Source organism: Cupressus sempervirens, chromosome 2, assembly GCF_028749045.1.
Source record: "Cupressus sempervirens isolate cs-2001-9-10 chromosome 2, ASM2874904v1, whole genome shotgun sequence".
Lineage (NCBI taxonomy): Eukaryota > Viridiplantae > Streptophyta > Pinopsida > Cupressales > Cupressaceae > Cupressus > Cupressus sempervirens.
Genome location: NC_143119.1, coordinates 732,744,631 through 732,753,020, shown reverse-complemented (window position 1 = coordinate 732,753,020; position 8,390 = coordinate 732,744,631).

Genomic DNA, 8,390 nt, shown 5'->3' with positions numbered 1-8,390 from the left:
GACATCTTCACACTCTATGTTTTACTCTATCTATCTTACTGAGAAATCATACTTACATGAAAGTTATTGGGAAAGACATTATTGATAAATGGGAGGGATACTTCAAAGATGTGTTGTATGTGCCTCACCTAATTCATAATCTTCTTTCTATGTATCAACTCACTGATGGAGATACATGGACAACTATGGAATGCATAACTAATTGAGTTTTTATTTGAGACTTGGAGACTAGAAATATAATTTCTATAGGGGTGGTTGATCATGCATATTCACTCTACTAGTCCTCATACTTTTCTCATGATGATGATAGTGATTTTTTAGTAGATTTTGATCACATTTCAAGTAATGATTCAAATTTTGAGGAGAAATTTGGCTAATTGAACTTGGGTGCTCTCACATGTGATCAAGTTCTTGAGCCATCCACTTCTTCTCCTCCTATTTAGATGACATCTACTATTGTTATTTATGATTACATTTACATAGTCATGGATTTAGGTGATTTAGTGTAGGAGAATATTCATTTTCTTCCAAACTTAGTTCCATGGGATGACTACTTGACATACATTGTAGGTTTATTTGTGGATTCCTACATTGCATATTTGGGAGACACTATTGATGACATTAATATTCTCTTTGGTGAAGATGATCCTTATTTAGTTGTTGTGAGGCAACACTCGGACCATCATCTTCATTCTCTACTTGATCATTCTTTTGAGGTTGGCATGATGGTAGATACTTTGATACAATAGTTGGAGTAGGCCACTTTCTCTTTAGAGGAGACACTTGGGTCTTTGATTCATGTTCTGCATTCATCCTTAGTTGTTCCTGACTTTTCTTTTTTAGTAGAGTGGCATAGGACACATGATTTGGAGGAGACACTTTTTAGTATTGACATGGGCACACTTGAGGAGGTTTCAAAGGTTTCATACATTTTGAGGTTTTTGGGAGGCTTCACTAATAAACCTTTGATTTTTTTCTTCCTAAGGGGAGGAATACTGTTCTATACTCATGGCACAATTCCTACATCAATCCTAGAGCATCTACCATAGGTGCACATTCTACATTGAGGGGATTCTACTTGGTTTCTCTTCCTCTTCTCTTTTTTTTTTGGGTGGGGGGGGGGGGGGGGGGGGGGGTGGTGGATAATATTTTCCTTACATGAGCTCTTCTCTCTCATGTTCTCTTATTGTACTTATCTCTCTTTTTGAAGGGGGGTTTTTACAATGAGGTTTTTCCTCTTTCTCTAGTTTATGGGAGATTTCATTACATCTATCATTTTCACTTAAATCTTGTACATGGGTACCTAACATGGCCTAGTAGCCAAGATACATCTTGCATTATTATATAGCTTTTGTGAGCTTAAGTTCATTTCCCTAAGTTGCACTTAAGGGGGGGTGTTGGTGTAAATAAGTACTTACTATTTACACTTTACTTAAGTTTACTTGGGTTAATCCATTTTCATATTAGTTTTCATGTAGACACATAGGATTTTGCATATTTATATGAGCTTTTATGTAGATAATATAGTATTTTTCACTCCAATAGAGCACATGTTGTCTCACACCTATCTTTATGAGACACACCTTTTTATTCTTATCTTGTTATTGTTGCATGCACATTCATGCACAATGGAGGATAATCCACTCTTGGTAGACATGTGATTAGTTGTTATGCTTATCTCTTGCATGACTCCTAGTCATCTTAATTTCCTTTATATACAAGACAGTTCTATGATGTATTGCTCCAATTGTTTAATTAATCCATTCTCATTTAATGATCTCTTGTCTCTCTTGTACTATCTTTTGTGCTTCTTGATCTTGACATTTCACTCTTGCCTTAGGGAAATTCTTACATTGTATAAGAGCTTGAGGCAGATTCTTACACTAAAAAATTATTGTTTATGGTACCTTTAGAAAATCCCAATTTCACCAAATACTTATCCAATCTTTTATACCATGCTCTAGTGCTTGTTTCAAGCCATACAATTCTTTCTTAAACTTACAAACCATATCTCCTTCTTCTGTTAAAGGAAAACCTTCAACTTGCTCAACGTAAACTTCTTCTTCAAATTATCCATTTAGAAATGTTGATTTTGCATCCATCTAATACACCTTGAATTTCTTGTTAGTTAGATATACTAAAAACATTGTAACTTCTTTTGTTGTAGAAACAAGTGCAAATGTTTCCTCATAATCGATAACTTATTTCTATGAATACCCTTTATATACCAATCTTTCTTTGTTTCTCATAGCCTTGCCTTGTTCATTCATTTTATTTATAAAAATCCACTTACTTCTTATAAAATTCCTATTCTTAGGTCTAAGAACCAATTCCCATGTATCAATCTTCTCAATATGATCTAATTATTCAAAAATTCTCATAACTTTAATCAAAAAATCATCTTTACTAGCTCCATCAACACTTTTAGGCTCAACTTGTAAAATCAAACATAGTTCTTTTCCTTCTACCTTATTCCTTTTGATCACTCCTTTGTCCTGGCTTCTAATAATCTAATCAGTAGGGTGATTCTTTATCACATTCCTATTAGGTGTCATTGTCTCAACTCTAACTTCAACTCTTGGTTCACTCCTTGGTTCTTCTCTCTATTCAAAAACTTGTATGTCATCCTAGAAATCTATGCTATTCTCATAAAAAAACTCAACATTCTCCTAGTTAGTCCTCATATTAATATATCCATCAACATTATAATCAAGATTATTTCTTGAAGTTTAAACTTCTCATCCACTATAATATTTGTATGCTTTTCTTTTCAATGAGTAACAAAGAAACATACCTTCATCACTTTTTGAGTAAAACTTACAAATGTCATCTTCTCTCTTAATGTAACACTTAACCTCCATAGATTCCAAAATATTTAATGGATGGTGCATTTCCAAACCAAAACTCATAGGGATTTCTATTAGCGCCTTGTCTAATTTGTACTTTATTCATGGTGTATATTTTTTAGATCACTACTTCTCTCCAAAATATCTTTGCAACATTATTCTAAAACATCATAGCTCTTATTGCCTCTATTACCAATCTATTTCTCCTCTCTACAATACCATTCTTCTTAAGTGTCTTGGGGCTTAAACGTTGTCCTTTAATTACATTCACTTTAAATTTTTTTTTTTTTAAAACTCATTCAAAGTAAACTCTCCACCTCTATTAGATCTTAAACATTTAATCTTTAAGCTAGATTCATTTTCAACTCTATTCTTAAACACTTCGAACTTCTCAAATGCCTCATATTTCTCTCTACTAAAATTTACCCATGTTATCATAGTAAAATCATCAACACGAATCAAGAAATACCATTCACCATAGAATTCTCTTGTTTTTTAGGACCACTCAAGTCTCTGTGTACAATCTCCAACTTCGTTAATGTAGTAAACTTCTAACTTGGAAAAGAAATTTTCTTATGCTTCTCCATAACACATTCCTTGCATACCATGTTAGTAGGCTTCATAATTTTAGGCAAATCTCTAACATCAAGTTTAGTGCTTACTTTCACAATGTTATCAAAGTTTATGGGACAAAACCTCTTATACTATAGCCAATTTTCATTAATCTTGGTAGCTAAACATGTCATCTTATTAGGATTCGATTGAAAAACATTACCTCTTTTCCTTGTACCGATAGCTATCATCTTACCATATTTAACCTTGATAATGCATGCCTTATTAGTGAATTATAATTTATATCCCTTGTCAACTAGTTGTCCAACACTCAAAATATTATGTTTTAGACCATCAACCAAATAAAAATCATTAGTGTTAGTATTTCCATCAAAAGTAATAGATCCTATTCCTTTATATGACAGGTTTTATTGTTTCCAACTCTAACAATTCATCCAGCATAACTTTTGAATTCAATGAACTCATTCATATCTCCAATCATATTATGTGAACAATCATTGTCTATGATCCAATCAGATTTCTTTCTTTCAACTTGTGATGCTAATGTTTTTTCTTCTCTAACTTCTTAATTTTAACAAATCTTATTTTAACACTTTCACTCAAAAATCTTTCTACACTAGCTTCTATATTTTCATCATTTTCATAAAGATATTCTCTAGTCTTCCTAGGCTTGAAATTCCTTCTATATTTATTTAATCTTTAAGGTCACTAAGAATCATAATGAACATATTCATTACAAGTCCAAAATTAAATATTTTCTTGCCTTCAGGTTCTCTTTTCACAAGTAGGGAACTTCCTTCTTTAATCTTATTGTCTTCTTCTAATTTTCCTTTCTTGCTGATAGTATAATCTCCACTAGTACTTATACTTCTTATCAATATAGGTCAAAAAATTAATGTGCTAAAAAAAATCTCAATTTTAGGTAGATCTCCACTCTATCTCAAATTAATCTCAGTTGATTCCGATCTTCCAAGAAGAGTTTATCTTGTGAAATTCTCTATGCAAGGTATAACCTATTCAACCATCTATATTATATTCTTACATGTAGGTGCCAAAGTTTTCAAGATATCCCATACAATATCATGTTCATCCTTCTTTCCATTATAAGCCTTAATTCTTGTAATAATAGTTGATATTCTACCAAAACTACTTCTTACAAATTCATTTTCCATAGTTTTAGCTTCTTGAAATAAACATATCCAATTCTGCAATCTAACCTTTCTAGCATGCAAATCACCTTCAAAAGTAGATTCCAAAGATTTCCATATTTCATATGCTAAATTTAAAGATTTTATCTAATTGTACTCATTTTCAAGAAGAGCTATCAAAAGTGTTCCTCTAGAAAGCACATTATACACAAAAAATTCTCTCTAAGGTTTAGTATAATTTTAAAGCTTATCTTCTTTAACTACTTCTTTTGTTTCTTAGTGATTATCCAATATCCCAAACCCATGCATAGAAAATGTATCTTCATTTTCTCCTTACAAAAATCATAATTGTGTTCATCAAACTTTAGACTTTCCATTCTAAAATGACTCACCATAGATCTCTTTAATTTGTTAACATTTTCCTTCAAGGACCTAATTCTCTGATACCAATTTTTAGAAAGTAAAGTCCACCAAGATAATTAAGAGGGGGAGAGGCATGAATCAAATATCAAATTAAAATAACTCTTATTAACTTTATTAAATTTGAAACATGTAATCAACAAACGTGAAAACTATAAGATGATAACCATATGCAATAACACCATATTTGTTAATAGGGAAACCCTTGATTAGAGGGAAAATCCTAGTGGGGATGGTACTCACAAAATAATGAACTAATATATAAACTCCTTGTAAGAGGATGGACCCTATTAGGATTCAATGAATAAAATTCAATACATATTAGTCCCTATCTATTAGGATTAAACCACGGATAGAAATAATAATTACATGCAAATATAACTAATAATAGAAAATAATAAATCACACAAAAAATAACACAAGACGCAAATATTTAACATGGCTCACCCAATCCCTAGGCTACGTCCACCAAATAGCAAGTTTGATATTATTATGATCTAGTGATTATAACTTGATTGCAATATGTAACTCCTTACAGTTCAACACTACTGCAAGAACCAATTTTGCATCACAACTATGAAACAATCTAACAATCTCCCACTTGGGGACTGATCAGGCTCCACACTAAAAAACATTATTATGATACTTTGAATCCATGTGAAAATATTGCAACCCTATTAGGAGCTGTGCCAACCATGTTAGGAGTTGTGGAAGGTAGAAGGACCCAATGTACAAATAGCTTTAGAGGAAAGACCCCTAAACTCATTGTCCAATTGCCCTTAGTAATATTCCTTCTAAGAACAAGCTCTTTGCCAAATAGAGACTCTTTATTAGATCATCATACCTTAACTACACCAAAAAATTCTTTGATCCCAAGATATTCAATATCAGGTCATTGGATCTCATATCCAAGTTTGCATACTCGCATTTCATAATTTCACTTCAACCACACAATCACAAATCCACTTCAACCAAACAATCTGTAATGCCTCGCCAAGGGATCCAAAGTATTTAACCTAGAATTTCACTAAGTTTGGTAGCATTTATTTATTTATTTTTAAACATAAAAGTAAATACCACAAATAACTTATACACAATAAAGGAAGCAATAGCAATGTCCATATAAAAATAAACATAACATACATAACAGATTACATTCTTTAAGGATCCCTTAATGTTGAATTACATCTAAGTCAACTAACATTATTGAATCCATCAAATATAACAACCACTTGAAATAATGATAAGTCCAATGTTTATACATTACATTTCTAAATGCTCAATCATCTACTGTACATGTCACAGGGTATGAAAAGCTTAAAAGAATATACATATGTGGAATAAGATATATCATCCTATTCTAAACCATGATACATCCAATAAAGATAATCACATGATACACATGATACATCATCATAGAAGATATATACATCCATCATAAAGATCAAACATAATAAACTAAGTGCACGGTTCCTCCCAACTGTTAATAGCATCATTAGACCATCGTGGGCCCTAGCCATCCCTCCGTGCATAACATTCCAAATCACTGAAGAGATCATCGGTATTAACATAGTAGGAATGTCACTCCTATCATATACTACATCAGATGTAGAAAGTAATCTAACATGCAAATAAAAGCATAAGATAACATCATCTAACATATGCTAATAATCAATGAAAGGATACATATCCACCATCATGAAGGATGCATCAGCCATGATGTCTTAATAAATCTCAAATGATAAGAGTGGAAAAACACTACCACTCAACTGCGTGGTACCTAAGTGGTCCACTGCCACCATGCTGAGGAGATAATCTCAAGTCCCAAATAGGCTATCCAAAACACATAGCATAAATCTCTATAAGTCCAGGAATCCTAAAAGTATACTAACTCAAAGGTTCCAAGCACAAAACTGACATCTAATTCCCAGAGGCACACAAAGACATGTAGGAACCTACTATGCAAGCGGAAAAGTGTCATTGCATATATCATGTACAAGTTACCCTGGCAGTTGGCTAAACTCCGCGGGTCCATACTGATCTTCATGCAGCCACTACTATCCTCTCATACTGACGAGGCATACTATGGAATGTAAGGTCGCAACCATGTGTTCTCTCTACTCCCATCCTAGTCTGTACAAGCACTCGAGGCATGGGCGAGAACAAAATAATTATCTTTTTAGGTTCATTTAGTTAGTATTAGGTGTGAATGTTTTCACTTATTAACCAACTTACAATGAGTTACCCTGGCAGCCTCTTAGGGCCCCGGCCCCCATTGCAAGCCACTTCTCGACACTACAAGCAGATAACCTACCCTAAGCTCATGGAATCATAAATCTCAAAATCATAAAGATAATCCATAATAAGAACATTAAATATGCATAAAAGCATCAAATCTCCATGAGCAAGTATCCATAGAAAATCATGACCACAACAGCTCTCTATTGGCAACTAAAGTGTCAGTGATGATCAAAGTATCCAATAGTTCTCAATAACCAAAATATATCTCAAATCATACTGATCAAAGACTCCAAAATGGTTGAGTCAAAACATGTCACAACATGACATCATAAATCACATTTCAGTCCCATCACGGCGACTAGAAAATAAACCAAGGACAACTGATCGATGACTCAAAAATGATTGGTTCAAGTGTCTCATAAATAAGAATCTCAACTATAACAATCAGTAATTACAAACATTACATAGAGCATTCCATCACATAACCATGGTTGGGTTTATAAAGATCGGGATTAAAACATCATCATGACATCACAATCATAACCCCCAAAGCCTCTGGTAGACATCCTATAACTGGTCAACACTGGTGAACCCAAAACCCAAAACAAATAGCATTAAGAATACACAATGCAAACACATGTTTTGGTTTTGCTAAATTTACATTACATACTTGAATTTAAATGTGGAGGTCTCAGTTTACGTTTTCCAATTTTAAACATTGAGTAGAGAAATTGCATGTTTTACCTAACACATGTATTGTTTTGGATGGATAAAGGTTTTCCTTTAGAAGTCTAAAAACCCATTTTCCAATTATAATATTTTGTTGAAAACGTCCCCCATCAAACTATCAATTAAATTCCATATATATATATTTTTTATAATTTAAAGCAATTAATTAAATCTTAATAGTTGGATATTATAAAAGAGTTCACCATTATAAAAAATGAACCTTTGATATAAATCATTTATCAATTATATAATAATTTAAATTTATTAATAACATATTTACATACTTACATATATATATATATATATATAGATAAATAAATATAAATATATATATATATATACATACATATATAAATATATAAATAATTATTATTACATTTTATAAAATCGAATTACAACAATTTTGATTGATACAATATAACATATTTAAATT